Below are 7237 nucleotides of genomic sequence, written 5' to 3' on the forward strand. Positions count from 1 at the left end.
TTGTGTGAAGTGGGGAGAAAGAGGCGAGAACTGAAGCCTGTAATTGTTAAAACAGTTAACTTCTATTGATCCGACTTGCTTCATGACCGTGGAATTGCGATTCAAGCTCGGTCTTCATTTCTACAGCTGGAACTTGCACTCATCGTCGGTCGTTCCAGCTAACTCATTCATTCAATAGTGTTTGAAGGGGTGGAACAAGCACATGAAATTTGTAACGCTGAATTAAAATGCTATTGGGGTTTTCAAAACGTATTATACTAAAGGTGACTATTAGTTCTGCAGTAATACCCTCAAAATAGAACGCCTCTTGGTCTGAGTGTTCGTACTCCAGATTTGGAGTTTGCGGACAAATACGAGGTAGGGCTGAAATTGAGCCTGAGCGTCAATGTTTCAGTTCGGTTCAGTTAAATTGAATCGCCTAACGCAGGATTAAACTTTTATCTAATTTGACCGCCTGAAACGGTTGGAAGGCGAAGTGGTTACTTAAATACTACAGAAAAAAACTTTGTTGTGATGCTCTTCGTTCCTCAAACGGTTCAGTCAGAAATGATGCATTTGTTGTGTTCTTGTGAGTGAAATGGTACGCTCAATTTCCAGTATGTTTTAAGGAAACCTAAGGGTTGGTACATTGCAAATACTTGGTAAAGACGGTATTAACAGCAACTCCTATTAGGCGCAGTGGTGCGAATTCAGAATTGGATGGACAAAAATAAGACAAAGCAGAATTCAAATCGAGCAGTCAGCAGATTAAAACTGCAATGTGCACGTTTTTAGTTATAACTTGGATATTTATTCTTTATTACTTTGTTAGCTCAGTCACGAGAGTTCAATCAACTCCTCAATGCCACAAACGAGGGAAAAGGAGCAAAATTCATGACTCGTTCAAACGTCTTAATGACAAAGACCAAGATATTGCAATCTTGGTAATGTGGAAAGATGCACACCGGGAGGTACTGGATATGTGAGGGGCTTTGGTGGCTATCCTAAACTCGACAATGTCGAATTGAGATTGAAGTCATGTGAATGTTTTTATAAACTCAAATAATGCAGCTCGCATGTGCAAATCATCTGTATAAGTCCTGCCGGCATAGAAGTTGTTTTAGTTTGTACGTTCAGTCTGGAAGTTAATAATCCGACAAGAATGCAGCAAATGCCTTTCCAATTAACTAAGAGGTCCTTTTGTAGTAGCAAAATGTCGCATTTTTTAATGGTAAGAAAAGTGTGTTTTTAGTGTCATCTCATTTAAATTAGAGACCAAGGTCATTAAAGGTGTGAGCAGAGAAGGGACTTACGATGTTGAAACACATTAAACTGCACTGGCTGAGTACTGTTCTATTGGCGCTATCAAGCTTGATCCAAATAGGGATGATGGTTTTAAATATAACTGCATAATCATGGTAAACTGCAGAGCATGAAGCGCAAATTGGGAGATGAGTATGTCAGTAATAGAGCTCACGGTAGCGTTCTGCCCAACGGGACACCGTTTCAATGTTTCGGAGCATTTAATTGACTTTATTTGGGAGTGTCAAGAACTCTTTTTTTTTTGTATCACTATTCGATCATAAACTAGCTTCGACACATGCAGTTTAAATGTGCTTCCAGTGTATTAAGTATTTGCACAGCATCTCGTCATTCATACAAATATTCTGGATTATAAAGGTTATGCAGTGTGAAATGTTGCGTTTATCTTGCCTGTAAAAATGCTTTTCAATGTAAAACACAACGTGCTTAATGAGTTGGTACCAAGCAAGAGTGTTCATTTGTCAATAAATTCGAAGAGAATATGAGCTTAACAATAAAATTCTTAACATTAAGATGCTGACCATGCTAAATGTGGAGTTGGGTTAAACTACGTGTTGTATGGAGAAGATTTAATCAAGATTAAGGAGAAAAAATGCACATTAATGATGGGAGCTTAAATAAAAGGCATTCTACAGTCAGAAATGCAAATGTTTCAAAGCATAATAAAATTTGTTAGTATGCCTACAGAGCATGCCTCAGTTTAAGGTATGGAGCTCCTCCCTTTAACATGAGATAATTGTGTCTCCAGTATATTGAGGTAAATAAGTATGTACATCTGTTGTCATTATATAGTGGATGGAGAATCACTTGGTCTGCATCATGACTCCAAAAGCAGCAATGGTCAAAATTTATCTAGAACTCTGGTCATGAAAGTCAACATTGGCATGTAAATGTTTCGACCAAAAATGGCAAGAGCATTTTGTTTGGAATTTGTCAGCCGGAAGATGAGGGTTTCAACTTCAATTTTTTTTTTGAAGTTGCCAGAATCAGTTTAGGTCTGAAAACTTGCAGTGATCAACTCTTGTCTGTATTACTGTGGGATGAACTGGAATCTGAAGCTTCGCATGTTAACTTGTAAAAAAAAAAAAGCTGGGGTGGTAACTTCACTGAAGCTGATGTGAATCCTTAGTGTGTTAAAGCTGTACCTGTCAAACGTGGTGTGCAATGGCTTTACAAAGCTTGCTTGTTTAAACTTGCTGTGAAATATTGGTGGTAATTTTGAAAGTAAGCCAGGTTTCACTTTAGCCTGCAACCTTGTTATAATCTACCAGCTTCTACCTCTGCATTCAACCTTGTGTCTGACCAAAGCTACCAGGCTCATGTGGTCTGTTGATAGATTGTGGACAAAATGTCAGGCTCTGGTGACTTTTTTTATATATTTAAAAAAAAAACATGCTGGACTTTCACTTTGATTTCTCAAGTCAGAACTGCCCTCATATTTTTATCAACCTTGGTCAGATTGATACCCAAGAGGCGTGGAGAAAAAAAAACTGCAGTTAAAATAGCTGCGCCTGGAACTTTGCTGTGAAAAGCAGTTGGGGTTTCAACCTTCATGTGTAACATGAGTTTTGGCAACAAGCTGGGCATGCAACCTTTGTCTGTAAATTGCAGGGCTCAACCTTGCTATGTTTTATTAAAAAGCCAGGGCATCTCACCTGATTATTTGGAGCAGTAAAAATTTGCTGCAGTAAAATTGAGTCTTCAGCTGCCCTTTCACAAATGCAAGGTTAAAAATCTGTGGGGCCTTAACATGGGTCACCAGTTTGACGTGGCTGTGAAAAAGCTCCAGCTATTGATGTTTGGATTGAACGTTGGTCTTCAGGGGTGCGAATAAAAGTAAGATGCAACTTTAGTCAGTAAAAAGCTGGGTGACTTGAGCTTCATATGTGACCTTTTGGCTTGGAAGCTTGTGCCTGTGTTTTAGCTAATTGTATCTGCACGGTTGGTTACAAAGTTGCATAGTTCCATCTGGGACAAGCTGCTGGTTTAAAAACCCTAGTCTATCCTTGGTATGTAGAAAGCCGGTGGGTTGCAAATGTCTAAATATGAATTTAGTAATAAACCACAAAGCTGCGAGCTGAACCATTTTGTAACTGAATTTTAAGTCCGGTTTAAAGTTCGGTCTTACGGTCTGCAACACCTGCGTAGAGGAAGCAGTTTGTCTTGCGTCTTTAAGAAAAACTCTACTTAACTTAACAATTTGGACTGAAAAATTGGAGTGTTCATGTATTCAAGTGTGGGCCTCCGATCTAGTATCAAACATTGGTCTGCAACATTAGTTTGTGTAAAACTGCAGGCTACAAACTTGGTCTCAAGCACTCTGTAAATAGCTCTCAACAAAAGGCTGTGAAATTGGTCACTTACAACTGTAAGTGCCCCAAAAGCACAGGGTAGCAAACTCCTCGTTAAAAGGAACAATCGTAGGGTTGAAAATTCCCTACTGCACAGTAAAAGGCTGGGTGGTAACTATTTTTGTATGCAACCGGTAATTAACAGTTGGAGCAGCAGTTTCTCTAACGTTGTAAGTTGTTATAACAAAATTGTTTTACTAGTATGTTAGTCATGAAAAAGCTGCTGGCCTCAAACTGCAGTTGCAATAAAAGCTGGATGTCATGAACTCATAATTTCAGGTCACTAAAAATAATACGACAGCCTGCAGGATCAAGTTTGGCTTGTAACTTTAGTCTAGAAAAGCTGCTTGGCTCCAGCCTGGTGTCAGAAGTCTAATTTTTAAAACTGTTGGTAAAGTTGCTGTGTTTAACTTGAGCTTTGCAACACTTTGGCAAATAAAAGCAGATAGCAATGTCTAGTCTGGTTCAAATGTCAAATGATCCAGGTATGTGGAAAGCTGGCAATACTGCATGAAAGCAGAGATCTCATGGAAGCACCATCAGTCTGCATCAGGGCTTTAAATTGAGCTGGGGGTGCAAATGTGAAGGTATCTGAATAGCTGCTGTTTAAAGCTTGGTTGGAGAAAATCCAGCTTGGTCTGTGTTAAGGTTTAGAAAAGCTGTAGTGTGAAACTTTGGTAAATCTGTTAAAGCTGTCTATTGGAGGGGATCTCAAACTTAGTCATTTACCTTGCTTAGTAAAAAGCTGCTGCATTAATTCTGCACCATTTATGGAAGAATTTTTTTTTTACTTAATCTGCAATACTCAGTAAAAAGCAGCTTGGGTCCAGAATTTTATGGGTCAGAAAATAGCTTAAATCTGGCAGCTCGGCATGAGATGCAATAAGTGCAGAAGAGGCAGCATTTTTGAAGTCTCTTGAAAAAGATGTGCTCAAGCATCCTTATTCAACAATCTAACTTTTTTTAAACCCACTGAGTTCAAACTTGCTCTGTTAAGATTGAGGGAAAGACTAGCAGTTCACAAATTGAAAAACGGGGTACCACTAGTTTATAAAAAAAAAAATTGGTGCTATGATTTTTAAGACTAGATAGGGTGCAACCTTGTTCAGTTAGCTGGTATAAAATGCTGTCTAACGTAGGTCAGACTAAATCTGAACCTCCCTTTTCAGCTGTTAATCAAACAGTCAAATGCTGCGGAGCTCAAAATTGGTACAGAATGGAGATGAGAAATTTGGCAAAAACCTTACATTTGGTAAAAGTAACAGGTTTGTATAAGAAAGTGGACCTGAAAAAACATTGCCAAAATTATTAAAGAAACTGTTAAGCTCTAAAGTTAGTCAAAGCACAAGGTTTATATAAAAAAAAATTGAAAGTTGGAGCAAAAAAGAACCCTTTTTAAGAGGCTCAAATTCGAACATTTCTGTTAAATTCAAGCTGCCAGATTAAAAGTGGGTCTTGGTTTTGCAAAGACATGTTTCTCTAAAGGGGAAATATTGCAGTCCTCCAGATTAGTATGCAGCCTTTTGAAGCTGGATTAACTTTGATTTGTCAACTTGCAAATGGCCTGTTCCTGTTTTGTACTTTTGTTTTTTATTTAGACATACAGCACTGCAACAGGCCCTTCAGCCCACTGAGTCTGCTGACCAAACACCCATTTATACAAAGCCTACATTCCTACCGCATCCCCGCCTGTGCCTATAATCTCCTACCACCTACCTATACGAGGGGCAATTTATGATGGCCAATTTACTTATCAACCTGCAAGTCTTCTGGTTGTGGGAGGAAACCGGAGTACCCAGCGAAAACCCACTGAGAACTTGCAAACTCCACACGGGTGTGGAACCTGAGGTGAGCCATCCTTGGACTAGTGGTGTGAGTTTGCTTGGTCAGTATGTTTCTCACGCAAACTGCTCCTTAGGAATGTACCATGTCTGGCTGATATAAGTGTTGAAGCCTGTTGCCTTTCTGTTGTGCTGTACCAGCTGCAAGGCCAATGGTGAGATAGATATGTAAACGAAGGATTGAAAATGACTATTTTATTCATTTAAAGCAAGAATTAAATTGTAATATTATTGGTGCTTTAGAATGCTAATTAACAGCTAAAATATGGTAAGATTATTGGTTGCAGAATAGTATAATTGCCACTGTTTGACTGTAAGTCTTTAGAACATCGCACTGAGTCTCAATGTGAGCTCTACTGTGTTTGTTCTCCTTGTGCACAAGTTAATCAAGTAATTTGCAAGTACTCATGTGAGGAAGTTTGATTTATTCTGTGCTCTTTTCTTCCACACAGGCAGTACCCAGAATTGAACCTGGGTCACTGGAACTGAGAGGCTGCGGTGCTAGCCACTGTGCTGCCCGTTTTTTTTTGTGGCCTCTTTGGGGACAAAGGTATACTCACATATAACCTTCAGTCAGTGAAAAGCTACTGGGCTGAAGCTTGGAAAAACCAAGTGAAGGTGAGATTAAATCCTGCTGATACTTGTCATAGCATTTGTAACATTGTAATTAATCAAACTATCAGAAGCTTGCTATTTCTTAGTGCAGTTAATCTCGGTAGCTTGTATTGTCAAAGATTGGTGCTTGGGTGTGTAGTGCAATTGGGTTCAAAACATTCCAGGTAGGTAAAACCATTTAATTTTTTTGCTAATGGACCTGAGGATTAAGTACACTTTGGTAAACTGTACTTCAATCAAATTGAACTTTGTATCTAATGACTAAATGAAGTAGGTGCTACTATAGAATGTGACCAATCAGTAAATTACTAGTTAATGAGCAATTCCACACAGACTGCAAATGTGAAGTAATGATGCATGTAGCTTAACTTGACCATATTACCATAGATATAAATCTTCAAGTCTAATGTATGGTCAAATAACAGATTAGATCCAAAAACAATGTTTTTGCACTTAACAACTATTGCAGTAAACAGCATAGAATTTAGGTGATTACAGGTTGCATTTTATGCTTTAGTTCACGGGTTGGGCATATTCAATCCTGCATGGTATGCAGGAGATAACTATGAAGAAAACAGTGGTACCAGACACTGCTCATCACAAAGCCTTAAAACACTAAGGCAATGATGCTGTAAAGAGTCCTGTAATAATCATTCTGTACAAGGACAAAAGTATGGTTGGACATAAAATATTACAATTGAGCTATAAAAAAGCAACCTAGTTGTGTGAAAGTGTATTTAGTTTAATGTTATCTATTGTGGAATAATTTGTATCTTGTCATAGCTGTAGTATAAAATTAAAATACTCTGAACATTGAAGTGTCAGCAGGCAAAGCCACCTGGCATGTTTCAATAACTAGGTAAGTTAGTCTGCTTGAACTTCGTAATGTTTGTCACAATTTTCCTCTAGGCTCACTTTTTTGACTTCGTGTCATCTCCCTGACCAGCAGACTCATTCCACCACCTCCAGCATTCTCTCAAGCTGTGCCTCCTTAGCTGCTCTCTAGCTTGTCATTGAAGAGTGTCTCTGTCTGAGATCAGCTGTCTAAATTCCTCTACACCCTTGCTCACTGAACCTGTTTTCACTTTGTCTCTAGTCTAACCCTGACCTTGTCAAAAAACTTGCAGA

At 38.7% G+C, this 7237-nt stretch overlaps 1 long non-coding RNA gene across 1 annotated transcript; it reads left to right on the forward strand.

The window, feature by feature from the left end:
- The first annotated feature begins 3036 nt into the window (after window positions 1–3036).
- On the forward strand, window positions 3037–6017 carry LOC137356994 (uncharacterized). The gene is made up of 3 exons (XR_010971123.1): window positions 3037–3138; window positions 5252–5501; window positions 5947–6017. It is a non-coding gene; the product is annotated as an uncharacterized lncRNA (long non-coding RNA).
- Window positions 6018–7237: the final 1220 nt, after the last annotated feature.

The sequence above is a fragment of the Heterodontus francisci genome, chromosome 46 (genome assembly GCF_036365525.1).
Source record: "Heterodontus francisci isolate sHetFra1 chromosome 46, sHetFra1.hap1, whole genome shotgun sequence".
Lineage (NCBI taxonomy): Eukaryota > Metazoa > Chordata > Chondrichthyes > Heterodontiformes > Heterodontidae > Heterodontus > Heterodontus francisci.